The sequence below is a fragment of the Coturnix japonica genome, chromosome 2 (assembly GCF_054131305.1).
Source record: "Coturnix japonica strain WE chromosome 2, WE-NBRP24, whole genome shotgun sequence".
Lineage (NCBI taxonomy): Eukaryota > Metazoa > Chordata > Aves > Galliformes > Phasianidae > Coturnix > Coturnix japonica.
In genome coordinates this window covers 40675802-40700425 of record NC_140664.1, presented here as the reverse complement: position 1 = coordinate 40700425, position 24624 = coordinate 40675802, and the positions used below count along the sequence as shown (strand labels likewise).

Below are 24624 nucleotides of genomic sequence, written 5' to 3'. Positions count from 1 at the left end.
GAGGTAGGATCTAGACAAGGTACAATGATGTCAAATGAAATATCTCGGGCTTACCTCTGACAGCACACCACTGATTTGGTTACATACCCAAACAATAGGATAATAGAAACAGATACATTAAAAATGAAATAATCCTTACTTTGAGAAGAAGGGTGGTAGATTTAAAAACCAAGAGATACAAAAATCTCTTCACTTGGATCCCTAAGTGGAAGTTAAAACCAGGGTCCTGCAAAATAGAACAAATTTTCAGTACAGTACAGCTGCACTATTGAAATTCACAGAAGTGCTCGGATATCTCAGTTCTATGGTGATGAGAACTGGTACACAAGACATACAAATGCATAGGATTGTGCAAATAAAGCAAGATTATCTAGAAGATTTTGAAAGCAAAGTTAAAATTAAAAAGCCTTTTAAAATTTTTATATCTGTATATGCATTAAGCTTCTACAGAATCACACAAATATTAAGACAAGAAAATTAGAATTAATTCTAGAGTGAGCTTTTTTTTCAGAAACAGGAATAGGAATTCCCATTACTTATCACCAGGACCCTAGGTAAAATTCACAGTATATAATGTGAAAACATATCACACAGATCAGTCCTACACAGTCTCTGACACTGATTTTGGTACTAAAACAGACAACAGTTTTTCATGTTATATTTTTGTTAATTAATTTAATTGCTATACATACTTCGATATTAGTTTTTCTATTTTAAATTCTGCTTTCACCTTGTATCATTGAGGTGTTCAAATTCCACATCTTTGCTACTGTAAAAATATTATCTAGCTCCAGTGTAGCACTTTGTATCACAAAAGAGACAAACAACACTACCTGAATTTTGCAGGAAGGAAAACACATGCAAAGAAGTGAAGTTGCTTAACCAAGTCTATTCACAAAGTGGCATTGTTTCAGTGGAATCCAGTGGTGTTAGTTAGCACTGTCCAGTATAAAAGTTCTATACTGAAGCACTCTCAAGTGTTCACGTTTAGTCATAATTACAGTATTATTATTATTAATGGTTAACACTTAAAGAAGTCAACATGAGATTGTACACTGCATGCAGAGAAAAATAATGCAATGACATCACTATACAAACATTTTGTTTTAATATTGTGCTGAAGTGACATTAATTTAGTTCACATGAATAAAATAAGAAGTTGAAAATTGAACTAACAATAACTTTCTTTATTTTTTCCTGTGTAAAGAAATTGGAGACCAAATAACACAAACATGATGCATGTCCCTGGAGCATTTTCTTGGGTGAGAAGACTGGCTGATCTTTAGGGCATTTCAGCGTAACCTCAGAAGTTACTGCATTAAAAGAAAATGCTAGAAAACTAGCTAAAGAACCTCAGCAGCCAAGGTCACATCATTCTGTCCTGTCTTGTAACTCTCCTGCTGCCAAGAATATTATCCTACAAAATGAGATGTGGCATTTCAGCCAAGGTTTCCTATAGAAGATGCTCCCTGAAATGACCATAGACCCATAAACAGTGGTGTATGCTTTCCTCTTTCTCTACTTCAAGCAGTGACAAAGTTGTCATTCAAATTATCAGGGTGCCTGTTTCTAGATGCTCATCCTGCTTCCTGAAGGCTGGCATGGTACTCTGGCCATCAGCAGGTTTTTAAATAGTGAATACATTTCAGAGAAACAATCCCTTTGTATAATGTATGAACCATTCTAACTTCTAGAGTGGAGGCAACAAAACAAGATTTGTTTCTTTCTGGGCCATACTCCCCCATACTTGCTCTAACAAATTTAATTCTTAGTTAGCTATAGTTTATGGTTCTTCTGTATATTTGGAATATAAAGCCACCTGTTTTGCTTCAGAATTTCAAGTAGAAAAAAAATGCTAAATTTAAGGTTTATCAGAATTGAGTAGAAGATCTAATCTTTGCATTTCCCCCCAGAACTGTGAAGAAGTAAAAGAAGGCAAGAAGCAGTGTTTTCTCAGGAACAAAAAAATAACAAAGCCCCACCAAACAAGCCCTTCAACTTTTTGTCTGTTTTGTCTCCTCTTTTGTCCTGAAAGTTCAAGGGGTATACACTATTACTTCTGAATTTAGTCTGATAGATCAGGATAATAGCACTACATGAAATTCTCATATCTGAAAGTTATAACTAAAATGTTAGGGAACTGATTTTCTCTAAAAAAATAATAATAAATTACATATAGCACTGCATGATCCCAAACCTTATAATTCCAGTCCATAGTTTAGCCGCACATTTTAAATTTTTTTAACTTAATCATCTGTATTTTCACTTATTTGGGATTGCTAAATTTGCAGTGATTTTCTTACCATAGACCTCTTTGAAGTAAGTTAGCGTGTATCTCAGGATATATGACAGTAGAATTTTTTTTTCCCTGTGGAATTTTATCAGGTCTAGTACTAAAAGCACAGGTTTTCAACACTTTTCTCTCTAGAAGTTTTCCCATTGCCCACAGTTCTGTGCTAGTTACAGCAAGCTGAGTTACATGTGATTGACCTTACCTGCAGCTCACAAAAAATGACTTCTTATCTATCTTGAGGTCTTCCTGGCACATCTCCATACTTCTTTCTCCTGGTCCCACCCCTAAGCACTTTGATTTATCAACTAAGTAGATATGTAATTTTGTTTCCCACTTAATCAATAAGTCTCAGCAACATACTTTGGGTTATCGTTTCTCCATGTACCAAATCTGTCAAAAGAAAAGTCATAATCAGGTGTCAAGATCAGCCGGGCCTGTATCAGGTATCAAATACTTAATGATTTCTTTACTTGTGATTCTTTACAGACCACGAAACCAAGCAAAAAACATCAGATTTAGTGAATACAGAAAGCAATAAAACATACTGGACAGGCTTAGCTCCCGATAAGTACTGCACTGGTAATATGCCAGTCTGTTATGTATGTGTTGGATTGCATGAAGGAAGATTACTTACGAAAAATGTTGGTGTTTTTAATTTGGTTGAGGCAGTAAATTAGAAAATTCATTTCAAGATCAATATTGCAGAAATAAGCTATTCAGAGTATAACTAGGTTTCATTTAAGTTACAGGAAAAAAGAGTCAATAGATTGAAGAACTGATAAAGTTATTAAAACATTGAAGTCTTGAACTGTGTACATACAGTAAAGCATTTGAAACCAATTTATTGAAGGTCTTAATGTAAAGATTCTTGCACTGACTTAAATAAGCTTCATTTGTTATCCTAAAGCTCTCCCAACTCTTTTGTAACAAGGTGTATTTTGTTGCATCTACTTGCTGAGATCTGATCCAGTAGAAATATTTAAGTTCACGATACAATCCTGCATTTTGGTCAGTCACTTCATCTGAAGTGCTCAGTCCCACAACCCTGATGGGCTGGGTTACACAGAGAACAGCGAAATAATTGGTTTTGTTGATGCCATTTCCTGACATTAAATAGAGCAGGGTTGTAGAGACCATCCAACTATTTTTTAACGCAAGACTTGTTACCTATTTTTATTTTTTTTTCCCTCCCTGGAGGAAAGGTAATTTGATGTGGTTGTGCTGTCAGTCATTAACAGATTGCTACAGTGTGCAGTCAATTTTCTAAGCAGTGTTCTGTTTTGTTTTCTGTTCTTACCAAGATTCCCCCTTTAACCTTATCAAAGCAGCTGCGTTTCTTCAACCTATCAAGCTGAGCCATGTCAGCATCTTTAGACAGCTGCTGTTGACACGGCTGAGCAAAGCTGAATTGGTCTTACAGCCCTCAGGACATCCTGCACAGCATGCATGCTCTATACTACCACCACTTACCTGATTTAAAGTTCAGACCTTCCTAGCTTGCTCTTGGCAAGGTAAAACGTTTTGTACCTCTATGGTTATTTATGATCATTCTCTTGCCACAAATGATGCCCGAATAGCCTTAGATGGTATTGTGGAGTTGGAAAAAGAGGACAGAGGTGACATCTGTTGGCACTGAAAGCAAAACAAATAACCAACAAGGAACAACAATGAAAACAACAACAATGAAAGACACAATTCGAATTGAGCTTTACATATCTGAGAACGCTGCAATAGAACAAGATTAGTTACATTAGAGAACAAAGTGTGGTTGATAAGGCTTTCCACTACTGTCCATGAGGAAACTGACAAGCGAATGGCGATTTTCCAAGCTGTTAGGCACAAGAGTTACTGCAGATTTGCATGTATCATATGTGTCTTTTGCTAGCAGCAACACACTGTGATTGTAACTCATAAATCACAAGAATTGTGTCCTTACCAATGTGAGAAAAATAAGGATGGATACTGAGAAATGGATAATGGGATCTTCAGAAGTGTTGAACATCACCAGGTCATCAGGAGAGATCAGCCTCAACACAGTAATAACTTGTCCTATTTACTTCCTCAAAATATACATATCTCTTAATTTTTAAGTAGGGAAAGAGAGGAAAATTCTCTTAAAGAAAGAAATGTTTCATTTCCAAGAGTTTCCAAAGGCCTGCTCCTGTGTGTATGCATTAGTTAGTAGCTAATTACAAGGTTGCTCCAAACAGATGACAGTCTGATAACTGTCAGTGGTGGGCTAATTGTAATGCAACTACTTGATGAGTAAATGCAAATATTAAACTGAAGTTTATTTTTGCTCTGGGAAAAATGAATAAACATATAAATGTGGCCGATGAAACAGGGGTCACTGACAATGGAAAAAAGATTAAGTTACATTTTAAAAACATGGGACCAAATCCTCAACATAGTGTTCAGTTCTGCTGGAGGATGATGGGCTATCAGTAGCCTGGAGCTATCCACTGTGTGGGACTGCTCCTTGTTGGAGTTACAGTAGTAATGCTATTCTTCAGCCTTTCAGTTCCTCTGTTACTCACAGCCCTAGTTAGGGGAGCCCAAACACCCGTGGGATTAATGGAGGTTTCCTGTGGCTCTGCCTGGCATGGACCATCTCTGCTGGACTACAGGGGAAAAAAAAGCAAGAAATGCCTCCAGACACCAGACTTCATACACTTTTGAGAGCCTAAATAATTATTAAAGACATAAAAAGAAGTAACTTTATAGGAAACTTCATATATTGAAAAATCCTATTTGTATAGCCACAAACAAAAGCCTTTCCTATAACTGTCCCTGGTAAGGTCTCTTGCTACTTTTTCATGTGTTTTTAAGATGGATGACTCCAGAAACTCTGTTTGTCAACTGAGATGTGTGTGAATTCCCCACACAACAGTTAATTACCCTGACAAATTGTCCATGAAAGTTATTAAGTTATATGGGAAATAGGTAAGGGAGCCTGGATTGTGTTTTTGTGCTAGAAAACTCATATAGCCTGGGAAACAAAGACTGGAAAATCTGGCAAGTCTATTCTGTGCCTTGGTGAAAATAACTGATAAAAAATCTCAAAGGGGAACAAAGTCAAAAATGGAGCTAGTAGCAGAGAAAACTTCTTTAACAAAACCCAGAGAGGGAGAGGGGAAAGAAAAAGAAAAAAAAAAAGAAGAAAAAAAAAAAAGAAAAGAGAAAAAAGAAAAAAAAAAGGAAAGAGAAGAAAAGAGAAGAAAGAAGGACGAAGAAAGAAGGACGAAGAAAGAAAAAAGAGGAAAGAAGAAAGAAGAAAGAAGAAAGAAGAAAGAAGAAAGAAGAAAGAAGAAAGAAGAAAGAAGAAAGAAGAAAGAAGAAAGAAGAAAGAAGAAAGAAGAAAGAAGAAAGAAGAAAGAAGAAAGAAGAAAGAAGAAAGGAGGTGAGGTGAGGGGAAGGGAGGGGTGGTGGAGAAGAGAAGAGAAGAGAAGAGAAGAGAAGAGAAGAGAAGAGAAGAGAAGAGAAGAGAAGAGAAGAGAAGAGAAGAGAAGAGAAGAGAAGAGAAGAGAAGAGAAGAGAAGAGAAGAGAAGAGAAGAGAAGAGAAGAGAAGAGAAGAGAAGAGAAGAGAAGAGAAGAGAAGAGAAGAGAAGAGAAGAGAAGAGAAGAGAAGAGAGAAATTATCAGCAGAACATGAACTAAAATAGATTTGAGGATTTCTACTGGAAAGGGAATTCTCAGCCTATGCTAATGAGAACATTGTAATACCAAAGAAAAAGTCTGAGCAATAGCTTATATAATATCACCATCTTATCAGTAAAACAGGTTGATGACATTAAGCAATTTGTTCATCTCTCAAATCATGACTTAGTGTAGCATTCTGATTTCAGAACTGGATTTCAAAAACATTTCAGACCTCATTTCCCTTAAGAGCAAGGAGGATTTTCATTTATATATTATATTCTTTTACCTAAAAATCTGTATTAATCATCTTTCATTGTGCTTTTATTCAGAGTCGAAGAACACACTTTACCCCTTTCAAGAAGCATTCACATAAAAGGTTCAAGTACAAGTCTATTAACTTGTATGAATGCAAATGGTTGGAAAGTAATTTTATTTGTATCTACATTGTGATACATAGATTCAGATGAATTCAGAACACAGTAGTTGCAGATTTTTTTATTAAATAAAAGATTCATTGAGATGATAAGCTTTCCTGTTGTCTCTCCCTTACTTACTCAACCAGAGCAGGAAGCCAGTCAGAATTGATGGTGGCTTGCAAAGTAATTTTATCTCTGACTGCAAAGATAGTGATTTCCTTAGTTGTCACTTGTTGGGAGTTTAGAGGCAATAATAACACATTCACTGTATCTACTTTGTTTGCTCAGCCATGATACTGAACTATGAAATACCCCACAATCTAAAACTGCTGCCAGTATACTTTGTGCCAGGCTTTTCCACGTGATACAGAAGTAAATCACAATCAAAATAACAACAACAACAATAATAATAATTAAAAATAACAGAGTTATAAAATGATTTATTCCATAATACCTGGGACGTTTAGAAAATAAATAAGAAATTATTGCATGTGAGTGCATCAGAAGACAAAAATACAAGTTTGAGGTTTTTTTCATAAAATCCAGAATTGCATGTGTAAGCATGCCTTGGGGAAGATGAATGTGATGTGACTTTCATAGGGACAGCATTAGCAGCCAAATGAATCTGAGTATGCATGGGATGGATCTATTGCATAGATCTGCTCCCAAGTGTTTTCTGGGATTACAGTGAACCTGTGTGATTTGGATGTAGGATATATATTGTCAAGTATATATTATTTGGGTATAGGTACTGAAAAAAGGCGTAAGGAAGAGCAACTGACATTTCCCCATATTAAAACAAACATTCTGGTCAAGCACAGAGCTACTTTCTGTTCCTAATAGTGGTAATTCCCTCTTGATGATGTGGAGAACAAGGAAGAGGCAACAGAGGCACAACTGCAAAGAGTAACCATGCTAAGTCATCTTTCTACACTCAGATTCGAGAACAGCACTCTCAAATAATAAATCACATCCTTCTTTCTCCCACACAGCTTCTGAAGTACCCAGCTACTGAGAGCTGGTGAAAAGCAACACTTCAGTACTATTCCATTCATTATGTAATTAATCTCACAGAGAAAAAGTAAATGAGTCAGCAAGGTCAGATCAAAGTATGATCTTCCACTGCAGTATCTGCTCAGGTGTCTCCATATTATCCTTTCAACAAGAGTTAAAGTATTTGTAAAGCAGAAAAGTCAGTCACCTTTTTTTTCTTTTGCCTTGGATATCTAGAAGATCTAGAAATAAAAAGTTTGTCTGGCATCTTTCTTTTTAAAGGGTTAATAATAAAAGTCTGTGAAATATTTTCTTTATAAGATATTACTGTTTTTCTTCCCACTTGTATGTAGGAAGTTTTATTGTGGTATTTTCTAGTTTGTGGCAAAGGGTGAAGAGATCAAAGGAGGACAGTATATAGTAGCCTTGTGTCCTGAAGTGAAATTATGATTCAGTTATTAGCTCTGCTACTCAGAAGCACACATGAACTAATGCAGCATCTATCCACTTCGCCTTATCTATTGTGACAAGCCTCCAGGGGGCTGATCCACATGAAATTCATTTCACATCTCATTCATTGAGTGCTTGGGATTTGAAATACCTTTCTGCTCTTCTAAGTTTCAATAAGCTACACAGCATAGACTTGTTGCCAGAAAAAAAATAACAAGTAAGAAAGCAAACTTCTCCATAGGGATCGTGCTTTCAAATATCCTGTGATGCCACTGGAGATGCACTGACATTCATTTCAGGAGATGTGCACATATGTACCTAGGAAAAGGATGGCTTAAAAAAAATAATCTCAGATTTCAGACCAGTGGAAATATATTTTCTTGTACTCTGGATAAAAATGAAGTTTGTAGTATATAATGTAGAAGATTCAATCTGAGACTGATGACACTGAAATCAAATCTTTTCCCCTTCCACCAACTAAAAATGCCCTTCCTTAAAGAAAGTTAACCATTTAATATTTGACGATTCAAGCTTTATTGGTGTACAAGTTCTACTGATGAAAGCAGTGCAAGGAAAGATCCCTGCAGGAGAACAGTATTGCTAGACATGCTAGGGATTTCCTTCAGTAAAAGTATCATCAGGAAAAACAATTTATCTCTTCCTTTCCCTCTTCCTCAAACAACTAATCCAAACCATAACTGCTAGAATGCACATATCAGCACCTCCAGCAGCTCACAGACCTGAAGTTGGGAAATTACTGGGGTTTTTCTATGTGAACAAATCAATGACTATGAAAAAGAGAAATGTGTGGTGCTGGGCCAGACAGAACAAGCCTTTAGCTCTAGAGAACTCACCTATGAAAGAATATAGACCTAGTGGAAGTTTAATATGAAAGTTAGTTATTTTCACTATCAAAAATGATATATTTTTCAGATTATTTGTGTTTTGTCCACCATAAATTGTTCTTGGGAGTAGAGGAAGAAACCATATCACACTAGGCTGGGATTTACTTCACTAGAAAGCTAGAAAATCAGACTTCTGGTATTCCTAGCTAGACTAATCTTTCAAAATACATTCGTTTGATGAATCCAGTTATTTCTTTGGTATCAAGTACTTAGAACAAGAATGGGATTGCTGACAGCCTGTAGTCAGGAGTCCTAGCAAAGGCTCCTATATGCATGGCATTTTCAGCTGAGACCAGCAAACACCATGAATCATGCTGCTTAAGAAGATGTAGTTAATAAAGCTGAATCTTGAGATCATTAAAAGATTTCAGTGACAGCTATGATGTAATCAGCATGGAGAAGGATGTAAACTTGGTTCTGTCTTACCAGCTTTTCCCTTTACATCCTCAGCCTCAGTATTCACCCTGAGTCAAAAGGAGGCTTCATGGCCTCTCTGGTTGGTGGCTTATATCATATGAGAAAGGAGCACACATGCAGGAGTATGTCCTGCCCACCCTGACCTAGGGATAATTCACATTTGAAGTCCTCCAACCATGTTACAGCAGAACAGCAACACTACCCCACTGCTGGTGCCAATGCAACCAGCCTTATTCCCCAAACTTCTGTCCATGTCTCAAAGATCCCAGTCATACAGGTCACGTTTTTGTTCATGTTTGGTGACGTTCTCCTGCCTAATATGCTGTGTTTATCTACAGCTGTATTAAAGCTAGTGAAGCCTGCTGGTCTTTGACATTTTGTCCTAATCCCCTCCTTATCATGCATTTCTTCTGTTTATTGTGCTACCAATGCCATCCCATACAATACCATACCCATAGTGCTCCCCAACTCTTTGCCTCTAGGTGTAGGACCTCAAGCAGCAAGCTGGGAATTCACAGGGTGCCTGGCTACTCTCAGCTTCTCCCCAACCCTTCTCCACTCTGCTGTAGAGCCCAGGCTGCCAATACATGAGTAGTGACAGCAAACGGCAGCTTCTTTATTAAGCCACCTGCACCAACTCTGTTCCATCACCCGTATTCAGCTTGAACACACATCTGTTTCCATCACTACTCACCTACTACTCTCTCCCAAGCTACTCCATTTAGGAAATGCACAGAAATTACCTTTAGATCTCTTATAAGTTCAGATGAAACTGTCCTGAGTACTCAACAGTTTTCCAAGGAGAAATGAAAACCAAACCAAAACCAGGCCAAAAATAATCCTTAAGGCACCATCAAATATAATAAGCAAAATGATATCAGGGAAGTCATTTCCTTCAGTGCTCAGAATAAACCTGAAGATAATAGTATCACAGCTGGATAAACGTGATTTGTATGAGGAGTTAGTTATGTTAGAATCCTGAAAAAAAACCCATATTCTGAATATTGTTTGAAATTCATATGGAACAAAATTTAGGTGGTCATGAAATTGCTTTTTTTCCTATTTTCAATATTGATGAGCGTTTCATTAATTTTTATACTCAAATTTTTTACATGTAATATGCTGTTATATTATTTTAACATTCACAATAATACATTTAATAATATGTTCTATTTTTAAAGCAGGAATTACCAAAAGTATCTTATTGAAATGAAGCAGAAAATGCCAATCTTTATCTTCAGTCTAAGTCAACATGCACTCATGAGCTTTTGGAAGATTTTTCTCATTTGGTCGTGTACAATTTCTTCCACAGCTCCTAAATTACAAAACAATGGGGAATATGCAAATAATAATTTAAAAAACAACAACAAAAAAAGTCATAAAACCATGGGACTCATTTAGACAATAGCCTTTCAACAAGTATTATTTTTCTGCTAAAAGCATCTTTATGTTCCTGAGTCTCTGTATTGTTTGTTCACCCAAACAATTCACCTGTTTGTGTTCACCTACCCACATTCCATTTTCCAGTTTTGGTGTTATAAATCAGTGGTTGGTGTTGAAATCACTCTCTGTTACTTTAAACACTCGTTCTGAAGGGTTATAACCTATATATTGTAGGTACTTTTTAAAGCGTACTTAGGGCTCCAAGCCTGCATACAGATTATCATGCTACTCATTATATGCAGTGTTTATTCATTGATGCTGAGCTCATGATCTAGTTTAAATATTGGTTTCTCTTCTAACAATACACAAGTTTTGTTTCCAGCAAAATCACATTTTCTTCACGAAATAGCATTGAATCAGCATAAGGGTACAGTGTAAGCTGTCAAAAACATACATTTAGAAAATACGATTTGTTTTAGATGTTTGTTGACATAATATGCAGCACCTAGGCCATTAATAGCAATGAAAAGAACAATTAAGTAAATTATTGTTTTAAAATGTTTTCTATTGTCACTGTTCAATCCACACACAACATAGCTGAGATTCTTAAAACAAGAACTCTGTAATTCTTATTTTTTATTCTGAAAAGCCATGAAATTTATTCCAGTCTATGCACCTTGAACTCAACAATATCCAGTGATTATCTTTTCTGTGGACAATGCAACTCAGAATACATAAACATCACTTTGAATATCTCACTGAGAATGTGTGTTTTACCAACACATAACGAATTGAGAACCAGCACAGTTTCTCATGAAAGGCAGACAAGCATGACTATTTTTCTACAAACTATGTATTTACCTTCTGAGAGTACAATCTAGCCCAAATCATCAGGGTCATGCTGTGACTGAAACATGCAGTATTAGAGAGCTTGGTTTTTGAGTTAACAAGTAGATTTTATGCTGTCCTGAAATTTCTAGTCCAATGAACTTTTTGTTTCTTCTATGACAAACTGTTGGATAAAACACATCAGTTATTGGCCTTATTATCATATTTCTATATTTAAACATTTTATGCGTTTGTAGGATTTTTTAATACTTTAAATTGTAAATTACAGGGAAAGGTAATAAAGTTAAAATATATGTTAAATGTAATACTCATGTAATATGAAGAAATACACATTCAAATACATGGGGGAAAATGGGAAAAGTAGTTTTCACACATCTAAAAGTTCAATATCCTGATCATTATGCAAGCTTCTGAATAATAACTTCTTAAAAGCCTAATATTTTCCCTCATATGGAGTCTCTTCCTCCCTTTTCCTCCAAGTATGTTACCTGTCAAATGCACAAAAAAAAATGCTACCTTCATTTTTCAGCCATAGCATACTACTTTGTTTAAACACACCGTAAAAGGAATGCTATTTAAGCAGGGGGTCAATTCACCTTCTAAATCAGGTGTTTCATGTAAAAAAGGGAGCTGTGGATTCATAAAGTGCACTAAAGTAAATTAGGTTAAGTTATAAGGCAGTTAACCTTACTATAAAAAGGGCTGTCATAGAAAAATTATGATAGCTGCTTCCAAAGTAATACCTCTTATTTTCCTACTTTGACCTACTACGCTAGAGGCACATGCTGGCGGTATGGCAGTAGTGGCTGAACCTCTCCACCAACACTCTGTTACATTTGGTTGCTTTGTGACAAGTGGTAGTACTTTCATTGTACAAGGCATGCAAGGAAAAGTTTCCAAAACAGGGACCTTGTAAGCAAGGTTGCACTTGAAACCCTGTTCAAAGTTTTAATGCTGTAACATGTGCTCTCATCCCTATTACAGACAACAAAGTACAAAAAGGCAGGAGACCCTGAACCAAAATGTTTGCTCCCTTCTGTATGAAAGCTACAGCAGAGATGTGGTTGTTTTTGTCTTGAGCTTAATAATACCCAGGGGACACTTCTGCATTCAACACTAAGAAATATCAGCATAACATAAGCTTTCCTGCCTTAACATTGCAGGCTTCCTTGAAAGTCCACTCAGGCCCTGATTTTCCAGTGTGGTCCACTGATATCAGTCAGTGTCTTGAAAAAACAGGCCCCAAAATTATTGTTATTCTGTTCTGATTCTCTCTCTCTATATATATATTTTTTTTTTCTTTTTTTTTTCTTTCTTTCTTTCTTTTTGGATATATGCAAGGCTTAGTTTAGCCAGTGAAGTTTAATTAGCTAAGCCCACAAATTAATCACTCAGATTAAATTGCTTGTATCTGTCTAGCACTGTGATATTTATTTATAGAGCAATTATTTTCAAATGTCTGAGATAAAAGCTTTTAGACTGAAAGTACTGTTATCGTTCAAATGCATATTTATATTTTTCAGACCCCAAACCTCCAACAATGTTTAAAGCCAGAGTGAGACTCAAAACAAAGGAAATAAATAAAACATTAGGGTTGAATATGCAATCATGAGATTGTGAGCTCCTTGGAGCAAAGGCTTTGCTCCTTGAAGTATCTTGTGAAGTGTCTAGCACAGTTGGTATTACTCAAAGTAATTATTATCCTCTTAATGTAATACTTTCACATCATATTTTCTGTGGGTTTTTTTTGTTGTTGTTGTTTTGTGTTCTTTTTGTTTTTTGTGGGGTTTTTTTTGTTAGTTTTTTTTTATATTTTTATTCTTACATTTTTTGAAACATTCCTGTCAGACCCAGAGGGCTGTAAGGGAGCCTAGGAGAAATTCCAAGGCTCATGTTGTTAATTTACATGTTAAGTGTTAATTAACATTTGGAGAGACCTCACTGCAAAACCACTGGAATATGTCGTTTCCTTAAGTTGGATGGAAAACACTGAACATATTTTCCTTTGTATGGGTTCTGACACAGACATTACTGCATTATCTCATATAATAATACTTCAGAGAATTTTCTCATACTAATTTGCATTTACTAAAGTTCTGTCCAGTGTTCCCTGAGGATTCCCTTTATTTTTTTTCTGACTGACAAAAGCACAGTTTTGCCTCTATGAGATTGATAGTCATTTAGCTAATTATGACCCTTTCAGAATGTCTGCTGTGTGTTGAGTTCTATTGAAAGCTAAGCAGAAACAAATTTCAGTTTGAGGGGCAGTTTTTAATAACAGAAGACAGCTCATAAAATTACCATGAGGCTGTAGAGTACCGGAATTTGGGGAGTGACTTTTTTCCTTGGTTTATAACTGTTCACATTCATAAATTCAGAACTTCATGAGCTGAGGTGGCCTCCAGCTTCAGCAGCTTTCTTTGGCTTTTTGATATTTCTAAGTTATATATCATTTTATGTAATCTTTTCTATGCATTTACAGCTCCAGCTTGCTTATAAAATCCATATATTCAAATGATTACATATGCTAATTCACCTAAATTAAGTCACTGCTATTACAGATAATTAATTTGCTGATAAGCAACATCACCAGTCAAGACTGTTGTCTTTGCATTAGTTTTCAACTAGGATCTCAGGCTTGTCTGTGGATCTGGGAGACCACCCTTTGACTTGAACGAGTTCAGTAGGCACAAGCATGAGCCTTACAAGAGCTAGAAACCAGACAGCTGAGAATTACATTGCCTCTAAAGGATGAATGAAATGCATCCTTTATGATGCATTGGAAGAACGAAGAAAAGCATAGAGGACCACCAAAATAGGAAATCCTATTAAAAACACAAAACCAAACATTATTAAGTATATTTCTCCCTCAAGGAATTTGCACTTCCAGTCTCTGAAACATTTCAGGGTTTTCTTTTGAAAAAGAAAAGAAAGCCTGTGTCATATGCAAATCTACCTTTGTATCCAAAGCATCAAAGATTGACAAAGAGTGAAGAAAGATGGAACATGTATGTTTCATCATTTGGTCAAGCAGATTCTGGAACAGCCAAGCATTATGCATGATTTGGAGAGCTATCATGCTAACTGCCAGAAGAAGATATCAGTTTGACCTCCAGTCACTTTTATATTTTGGAAAAGCTTAGCATGATGACAAACACTCAAACTGAGTTCTGATTTACACAGTGCCTGCTTTAATCTGTTTATAATCTTGGATTAGTTTTCAGATCTTCTCCAGTTTAGTGGCTTCTGTCAAGCTGTAAATAAAGGAGATAATGTGGAGATTTTTTCCACCTGTCTTGGAGATGTCTCTTGTTCACTGACTAGCTTTCCACAGGTTTCCATGGCAAGTCTGATAGCTTGTTGGAAATTGTGCCTGTTGCAGTTCCAGTCAGCTTCCCACTGACTGGAAGAGAAGAAACATAACCCTCATTTTCAAGAAGGGGAAAAAAAATATCCAGGAAACTATAAGCCAGTCATTCTGTGTCATCTCTGTGCCTGGTAAGATCATGGAGCAGACCCTCCCGGGGAACCTAGTATGGCACAGGGAAAATAAAGATGAGGTGATTGGTGGTAACCAACAAGGCTTCACCAAGGGCAAGTCATGCCTAACAGTCTTGGTGGCCTTTTTTGGTATTACAGCATCAGTGGATAAAGGAAGACCAATCGATGTCATCTACGTGGACTTGTACAATGCAACTGACCCTGTCCTCCATGACATCCTGGCTGCCAAATCGGAGAAAAATTGGTCTGATGGATGGACCACTCACTGGATAAGGAACTGGTTGGACAGTAACACTCGGAAAGTTACAGTCAGTGGCTCGGTGCCCAAGTGGAGACCAGTTACAAGTGGTATTCCTCAGGGACTAGTGCAGGAACCAGTGTTATTTTACATATTTGAGGTTGACATGGGCAGTGGGATTGAGTGCAACTCTCAGCAAGTTTGCAGATGACACCAAGCAGAGCAATACAGCTGACACACTAAAGGAAAGGGATCCTATCCAGAGGAAGCTGGACAGGCTTGATAGGTGGACCAATGCCAGACTCATGAAGTTCAACAAAGCTAAGTGTAAGGTCCTGTATCTGGGTAGGAGCAATCCCAAGCACACATAAAGGCTATGCAGAGAATAGATCAAGAGCAGCCCTGAGGAGAAGGTTTTGGGTGGGGTCAGTTGATGAAAGGTTCAACATGAGGTGGCAGTGTGTGCTTACAGCCCAGAAGGACAGTTATATCCTTGGTTGCATCAAGAAAAGATAGACCAGCACGTCAAGGGAGGTGATCCTGCCCCTATACTCAGCTCTTGTGAGATCCCATCTGGTGTACTGTGTCCAGTTCTGGGGCCACCAGCATAAGAAGAATATTGAGCTGTTGGAGCAGGTCCAGGGGAGGGCCACAAAGATGATCAGACCACCTCCCCTACAAGGACAGACTAAGAGAGTTGGAGCACTTCAGCTTGGAGAAAAGAAGGCTCCAGGGAGACCTTCTATCAGCCTCCCAGTACCTCAAGGGTGCCTACAGGAAAGCTGGGAGGGTTTTTTTATAAGGGCATATAGAATGAGGGAAAATGGCTTTAACCTGGAAGACGGTAGATTTTGATTAGATATTGGAAGAAATTCTTTACTGTGAGGCTGGTGGGACACTGGAACAGGCTGCCCAAAGGGGTTGTGGATGCTCCATGGCTGGAGGAGTTCAAGGCCAGGCTGGATAGGGCTTTGAGAAACCTGGACTAGAGGGAGGTGTCCCTGCCTATAGCAGGCAGGTTAGAATTGGATGATCTTAAAGGTCCCTTCCAAACCAAAACTTTCTGTGAGTATATGATTCTGTAAGTGACTGGTAATCCACTTAGAGAATGATAAAAAAGTTACCAGTGTGCCAGAGGTCTTTATCCATAAGTGAGAAATATTTGACAACAGAAAAAATATGTGTTTGTAGGGTTGTTTGGTTCATTTTTACAGAGAAAACTGAAATCATAGAAGGCAGACAGAGATCACTAAAACTCTTCTGCACACAGATTAACTTGTAATTCACTTATTCATGCGTGTGGGAATACAGCTTCTCAGACCAACTTCCTTCAGCAATAATGCGGTTTATGCTTCTGCTCTTGTGTTTTAATAAAAGTCATGGGATTAAAAATTCTCCCTAGCGACTGCTATCCCAGAGCTGAGATGTAAGAAAATGGATTGCATACTGTGCCTCAAAACCACAGCGACTGCATTTTTAGAAAAAACAGGAGATCAGTTGTAATGCGACATGGCTTCTCATGGGATATACTAATCCTGCTCAGAAGAATTAGCTTACTTGACTCAATTGCTCCTTTGGGACTTGCAAATAATGCACATCTAAGTGATACATATTTGCATGGTATCAGAACAGTGTCATTTATGCTTTTAGGTGTTCCATAATGTAAACTCTATTTATGGAGAAAATTCTAGTCACATTAACAGTGTTATACAAAATAGCATTATACAAAAGCAGTAAACGCTTTAGAAAGGAAGTAGTGAATTTAGTTTTGTTTGGTGTTCATGTATCCTTTGGTCCTGGACTATAACAGTATGTCCTAGATGTTTTGTTTATATACATAAAATGAGATTTGGAGAATACAGCACTTGTTCATCAAGTTTTCTTTTCCTTTCCCTGAATAACCAAATTAGCCATGTAAATTATGCAGAACTCTATCCTCTTGCTTTTATAATGGTGTCTGTATTTCAGTGCTTCTGCTGCTCTTGCTCCTTTGTGTAGTGCCTGGCAGATGAGCAGCCCCACAGTTTCCAATACAAGAGATACCACTCAATGTGAACAAGAGTGTCAGAATGGACCCTAAATAAATACAATCACTGCTTATGGGCTCTCTACTGCTCAGATCCAAGTAATGCTATGGAAGGCCATGAGAAAAACAGATGGACGGACATGCACATGAGTGTATTTCATGAGAGACTGGGAAGAACAAGACAGCAGAGATAATCTCATTCTTCAGGGAAGATAAGACAGGCTGTTTGAAACAATGTACCCTTATCTGCTTTAAGTAACCAGTAGTAACACTCAATTTAACAAGCATTGCTTACTGTAGGAAGCTTAATTACTGTTCAGAATATATTCAATACAAAATTTCTCAAGCTGATTGCTTCAGCTGAATGTCAATGTATTATGTCCTAGCCACTTCAGTAGAAACTGTTGTGTAGCAGCCAAATTTTCTTCTGCTCCACAAGTGACATGTGCTGAAAAATTATTTAATGAGCTGCTGCATTTTGCATCTGCATAAATATCTTTCATGTAAACATGCATTACAGATGATCTATGTGGCCTCCTTGGTGCTGAAAACAGTCAGCAGTTTTGACTGCATGAGCTGTTGAGGGTGGTGTGAGTACACAGGGGTTTAGAGGTGATTCTGCAGCAGTTTATACTGATTTAAGCCTGGCTTTCCCCCTCTCTCAAGCTGCCCCTTCACATCCCCTCCTCCCTTCTTCTTCCAGAGAGGCTCTAACCTTTCTCCCACTCCTCCAGGCAATGCTAACCCTAGAAACAGTGGTGCATGGACCTGTGGCTACAGAGCATCTGGTTCTTGCACTTGAGCATTGACCAAGTAAGCAAGTAGACAGATATCTGATCTCACTGGTAGTATCCTTGTGCATATTGCATCTAGTTACACATAGCTTCAGGGCCCTGAGGATGTAGGATTATCAGCAGTGCCACATAATGAGCCACATAAATGCTGTTTCAGTGACTTGTGGGGATAAAAGGAAAAGATGGGTAGAATTTGTGCAAAGCAGGGGAAGCTTTTCAAGACCTTAACTGTTTAGCAAATAGGTTTACAGTGCAAATGGATACAATGCCAGCCTTGAGGGAAAAAAAAAATAATGGAAAAAAACATCCTAATTGGATTTCAATCTATTGTCTGACCACATTAAAAGTCCTGAATTTGGAAGAGAAGTTTGCAGATAGGAGCCTTCTACAATGAAAACATTTTGTTTTCAGAGGACTGGTGGCTTTAGGTATTAATCAGCTGTGAAAGCAAGCAAGAAGTAATGTGGTACTGAGTTGAGCCAATTTAGCTAATTCACTGAAACATGAAAGTCTGATTGACTGGAGAAGCATAAGATATTTGGAAAACCTTTGCTTATTCTGGAGGAGAAGGAAAAACAAATATAGTATATCGAGTCATTCTGCTGTGCTGCTAATGCTTTGCTTCCTAGCAAATTTAGCCCCATTTGTATCTTAAGTTTGTGGTGAGGGCATCTCACTAATGGCTGAGAACGGTGATGAGATGCATTGTACCAGAAGAGGTTTGGACTAGACATAAGAAGGAACTTAAAGTGTGCACATTCAAAACTCTTCATCATTTTTCTCCCTACAATGAGTGTATTTCAGACTCTAAACTGCTAAAAACAACCACACCTGTGACTAACTAGAGCAACAGGCAAGACATATATCAGAAAAAGTAAGAAGATGTTGGATTTGAAGCTTGACTTCATCCTAATCTTCCCTAGAAAGAAGCAAACAGCTCAACAAACTGTCTTTGCCCACTGCTCTGCTTCCAACAACCAGATAATGTCCACTCAGACGAGACCTGTCAGGTGAAGAAAACTTCATGCTAGATGACAACATCAGCAGGCACATTGCTCCCCAGATCAGTTATCTGCTCAGCAAGTTTCCAGTAATTACAAATATGTTTCTAAAAGGGTTTCTTGTAATTTGCATGTCACAACTCTGACATGTTAAGTAGGGGGCAAAGATCAGAACAAACATGATGTGCCCTAAAGACAAATTGCTGTCCAGCTCTCCTCCAGCTACAAAATGCTGCCAACAATCACAAATTCTCAGCAGATGATACACAGACAACGCATGCTTCTGTATCCTAAACCCTGATGAGTCTGTCATTCTTAGAGCAATTACAAAGTTAGGCCAAGTTAAAAGAATGGATCCAGGATTGTGAGACATGAACAGATGACAAACTGAAGAAATCTGGGTTTGGATAGCATGCCAAGTGCTCTTACTCAAAAATTCAAAACAAAATTAATTTCTATGTCTTCATTACTTCTGACAAGTCTCACTGCAGCTCAACTTGCTGGCTGAAAACCCGCTGCTGCCACCCGGTGTTACTATACCAGCATTGACCCGTGTTTAGCCAGAAGCAACACCAGCAGTTTTGGGAAAGGCGTTTATGGCTTCTAGCGGGAGAAAATAAAGGAAAATCCTACATATGTATATGTTTAGGGTTAACAAGTATGCTTCAGGCATATCAGTGTGATGGTCTCAAAACAGTTGTAGGAAAATTCAGGAAGAAGCTGTGGTTGTTCAGCTGTTAAGGTCAGTGGATGGGCTATTTCATTTCATTGGGGATCACGCTCAAGTATACTAATTGAATGTGTAGAAAGTGAATAACAATCAAATGCTTCTTTAAGTAATCCAATTTCTTTTGAGTTTCATTTCACAAATTTTCTTTAGGAGTGCTACTGCATTGCTAAGGAAAAAGTAACACATTTGTTACAGCCTAGGGAATGAGGTGGAGGTTGAAAGGCAGATTGAGAAGAAAAACATGCAGTCATTGTGATTTTCCAGATGATCAGTAATATCTGGGAGCCTAACTTACCTTGTACTCTTATTATTTTACCCAAGATTATTAAAACACACATTCTGAAAGCAGGAGCTGCTTGTGCATGTCTCTGTTTTGGCTAGAAGACTTTTCCCGAGACAATTCACAATGCAGTATGCATTAAAATGTTGTTCTGTTGGGACCAGGTTGTGATTGATTCTTCTTCTCATCAGACCGTCTTCATTCTTACCAGTTTTACTCTGAGTTATCCTTCTGTGACAGGTTTGCTTTCATTTTGTTCAGAGGAAATCAAGCTAAACACTGTTCTCTGTCATGTCCTCTGGAGAAAAAGCAATGCAGGAATGCAAAAATTAGGAAAAATTGAACTCTGTCGGGCCTGTCTTGTTTTTCTTGCGTGAAATTATCATTTGATTGCTAACTAGTTATTCCTCATGCTAGAGCACAGCACAGGTTGCAACAGAAACCATTTGAAATGGCAGGGGTTAAAGCTCGTGAAAGAAAAAACGAGAAAAAATAGTAGCATAATTTGGACTGCATTACATGTTCCCTGTTTCTGGAATTTGCAAACTCTGTCACCAAATTTGACAAAACCACCGTGAAAACAGGAGGCACAGCTTAGGGTAAGATTTCCCCAGATTAATCAGACTGATGCTCTCTTGCTCTTCCATCAGATACGATGACTCAGCTTCCCTTACTCTAACTCCAGTGACTGGCCCATCCTCAGATGAATCAATTCACTGTCAGCAAAAAAACACTCATTGCTTTGCTGTGTTACCTTTAACAAATTGCACTGGCCAGTAGCAAGAAGTGTGTTTCATTTTTTTCAGCAGCTGTTTTGACCTTGCCTGCTAAGAAATTAATCAAGGAAGCTTGCATAAGCATACCTACCCTTTCAGCTCCCTGTATCATGACAAAAGATTGCCAACTGCACATTCTTCTCTACAGTCAAGACAGGAAAAGAGAACTGCCATTGTAGGAACCCTCTTGTTGCAGGACTTATGAGACTGGAAGCAAGGAAGTCATATAAAGATAGAAAATGGAAGCCATTCAGAAGAGCTGAGCAACTGATAACATAGCAGCCTATGAAATGGCTGAAGATTACAATAACTAAATTTTATATTAGTTAATCTGGTAACTAGTGACAGAAATCTTTGTCTCCTTGAGACACAGAATTTGCCATCTGTCTTCTTCTTCTGAAACAATATGAAAAGTTATTTAAAGTTAGTTCTATCAGAGAAGGAAAAAAATCAACATCTTATCTAATCTCCAGTAATTTAATTTAGATTTTATGGCTCAGCTTCCATTCTATTACAGGAGATCTCTTTGAAGATATAGCAAATTAATTAGCAATGAAAGAGTAAATAAAGTGTTAAGAGAATTTGAGTGCAAACAGCAATCTCCTCTTAAATATCCATTAACTATTGCTTTATTGATAATAAATTGTTATTGATGATGTAAGAATTACCTGAATACAAAAACCTACAAAGGTTACCCAAGTAAGAAGTACAACATGAATTCATACTAGCAATACAAAAATTCTTTGCAATAAAGGAGCGATCAGGAAACTATCCAAAATCAGTTTTTATCTTCATGATCTGTCAGAATACATAAAAATATAACAACATTCTGTGCTATGAATGGGAATATCAAATGTGCTCTGAAATAACCAGAGGATCTTTCTGTGCCTCACTCAGAATAAGGGTATCTATCTTTTTGGCATTTGAAACCCAAATCAAGCTGAGGAGTCTTGTAGACTTGAACTAGTGGACCACCACATTTACCCTACAGAATAAATAACAAGCATGACAGGACCCCAAACAGACTGATCTCTGAACATTAAATAATGTTAAGCATCATCTACATACCCCAAATTTTAAGAATTGGGACAATGTGCAACTGTCCGTGTAACATTTTGATTCACCAGTAGAGGCCACCACACACTTCATAAAATTATCCAACCAGTCTGGCATATTTGTTTATTCATTCTGAAGCTAGGTGAAAACTATGAGCTGGATCCAAATGGCTGCTCTAATACTCCAGCAGAAGTGCCTGCTTCTAGCTTTTCCCAATCCCTTTTCCTTACTTTGTCCTACAACTCAGAATTTAAACCCATACTTGATCAAATTCAGTCTCAAAAGCCCATCTCAGCTACCCATTCCCCTGCATTTCCAAAACGGTTCCACAATTATTTTCTGTAGGTTTCTTCAGTTTATAAAACCACTGAGGATGCAATACATCAAGGCTTTTGTCCTGGTGTGCCCAAGTATTCACAGAGAAAGATGAGAGTTCCTTCTTTTCAGACAACGATGTACAATAAAAACCCAATGTCAAACCATGGATCAATATCTGTTTCACACATCTCTAAACTGTATTTTTTTAGACCCAGTGTTTAAAAAAAACCACAGTTTTTCATGTAATTTGATTACAGAATCTCCGAAGGGACAGTCACAGTTTCTCTTGATATCCAAGTAAAACATCTTTCTGAATATACACATGGAAGTTATATCTACCCTATGTTCATCTATGCAAACCAAAATTTATGATTATTTCTGTTCTTATTTGCTTTTCAGAGATATGCTTGCATCTGTACAAAGACTCCTATTTCAAGGTTTATACTAGTTCAAAATAAAGAAGCATTAAGGGCAAGAAAAAGAAATTTTCAGGACAAATAGAACCAAGATATTTAACTTTCACTCTCAGTTGAAATCCTCACATGGACCTGCAGTCAAATAACTAGTTAACAAAAACAGGAAAAAAAGATTTCTTTTTCTGTTTCTTAATTTCATCCTTACTGAGCCATTGTTAAAATCCTGCTACTAGTGCCAGCGTGCCAGCATAGTTGAGATTTCTTGTTGACAAATACAGTACCGCTAGCATACTCAGCTGTCTCTGCTCACTGTAAAATGTAAAAATGCAGATGTGTCCAAAAGTCCAGAAGACAGTAAGACAGGGCCCCTTAATCATTAAAAGATGCTGGCAGGAATCCAGTAGCTTTGAGAGACTTTCTGTAATCCATTCAAATGCTCCTTCAGGAGGAAGGCACAACTATTGTGTTATTTGAAATACACAATATACATGGAGATATGCGAGCGGTATTATGAAGAGCAAAGTATGTCTGTGATACTGAAATGCCAGACGAGATGTCAAGAACTGAGTGGGAGAAGTATTAACAATGACTGATAAAGATGGTAGGCAGCTCATTAATTCTGTTTCTATGAAGAATTATTCTGAAGATCAAGCTAAAACCATTTTATAATGTACATCCTCATAGTGAAATAGGGATAATGTATCAGGTATTAGAATTTCTGAGCCATGGTACAAAATATGAAGAACATCTTTTCCATTGACAAAGAACAGCGTGATGTAGTCCCATTCAAAATGTCATTTCATTTATACTCTGGGGGAAATAAAATATGCAAAACAAAGAGTAAATAAGTATTTTAACAGCTTATTTTGATTTCCCTTTAACATTTATAACTCTTTTGGTTTCCATGAAGAATGAATCACACATAACTACAACAAAGGTCTGAATTGGCCTGAAGTCTAAAAGCAGATACAGTGTGTACACACACTTGTTTTTCTTTCACCTGTTCTATTCAGAAAATATTATGTGCTGTCAGAAAGGAGAAAGGAGTGGGGTGACTTCTGCTGCTGAAAACAAATATTTAAGCAAACTTCAACAATTCCTCAGGGTCAACTCCGAAAAACAGTGACTGTTGGGCTTAAAGCATCTGTACCTCAAGTATGATTACACTTCTCTCTTACTGTGAAAGCAGAGGTAAGAGGGCAAAGATTATTTTATTTTGGAACAAAAATAATTTAACTAAATGCAAGGAAATTTTAACACAGAAAATGTCTAGATCTGCTGTTAATTCCAGTTCTCTGCTGTAAGAGAATACTTCATCTCATAACACTTCTCTTAAAGTTAGGAAGATTTCTCTCTAGGAGAGAGTTTTCTCTCTCCCCAGCTTTTGTTTTTGTTTTGTTCTGTTGTTTTTTTAATCTCTGTTCTTAATGGGACAGTGATGCCAGATCTCATTTCTCTTATCAGAAGCCAGTTGCTACTAATTTCTGTTCTGAATTTTGCTTCCAGGAAACTGTGCCAGAATTATCTGCTAACTTTTCTTTCTCCTCATGATTTTCTTCTGCGGATACACTTTCTCAGTTTCATCTATATCTGACATTATGCTTTTGTAAAGTAGGGACTTGAACATATAGGAACTAACCCCTAGATCACAGTGGTAGATATTTTCTGAACATGTTGCAGTTTTCACACTTCACGTAGGAAAGCAATACAGTGTACAACTTTTCAGATGAACTCAGCCAGAGTCAGGCACAACAGCATCATGTTTCATATTCTCTCTGTCAGAAATAATGCCCCCTATTAATATACCTGATGTATGTTTTTTTCACAGCCACGTCTCACCACAGCAGATCCTGATATGCAGCCTTTAACTTTGATCTTAGGTGTTGTTACAATTAGTGATATATTTTGTCATTATCTTTGATCTCATTTCACGAACTTTAGAAATGAAGGTCTATTTTCTCCTGTTTATAAGGTTCTGTTGCCCCACCATATGCTGTTTTTACTTGTGCCTCCCTATATTCTGTCATCCACATATACTCTTCAGCAATACAATTATGTTTTCCCACTCTAGTCTACTAAAACTTCAGCTTTGAGGTAGACCACAGATCACTTCTATATGATCATTTCCATTTCAGAGTGCCT

General features: G+C 37.3%; 1 long non-coding RNA gene across 1 annotated transcript in view; it reads right to left on the bottom strand.

The window, feature by feature from the left end:
• Positions 1 to 24624, bottom strand: part of LOC107310108 (uncharacterized) — a 113207-nt gene that overhangs the window by 6517 nt on the left and 82066 nt on the right. The window contains exons 2-4 of the long non-coding RNA XR_001553483.3: positions 3764 to 3925; positions 2496 to 2683; positions 140 to 226 (exon numbers count right to left, since the gene is read on the bottom strand). This is a non-coding gene — a long non-coding RNA (uncharacterized LOC107310108). The remainder of the gene's footprint in view (positions 1 to 139; positions 227 to 2495; positions 2684 to 3763; positions 3926 to 24624) is intronic.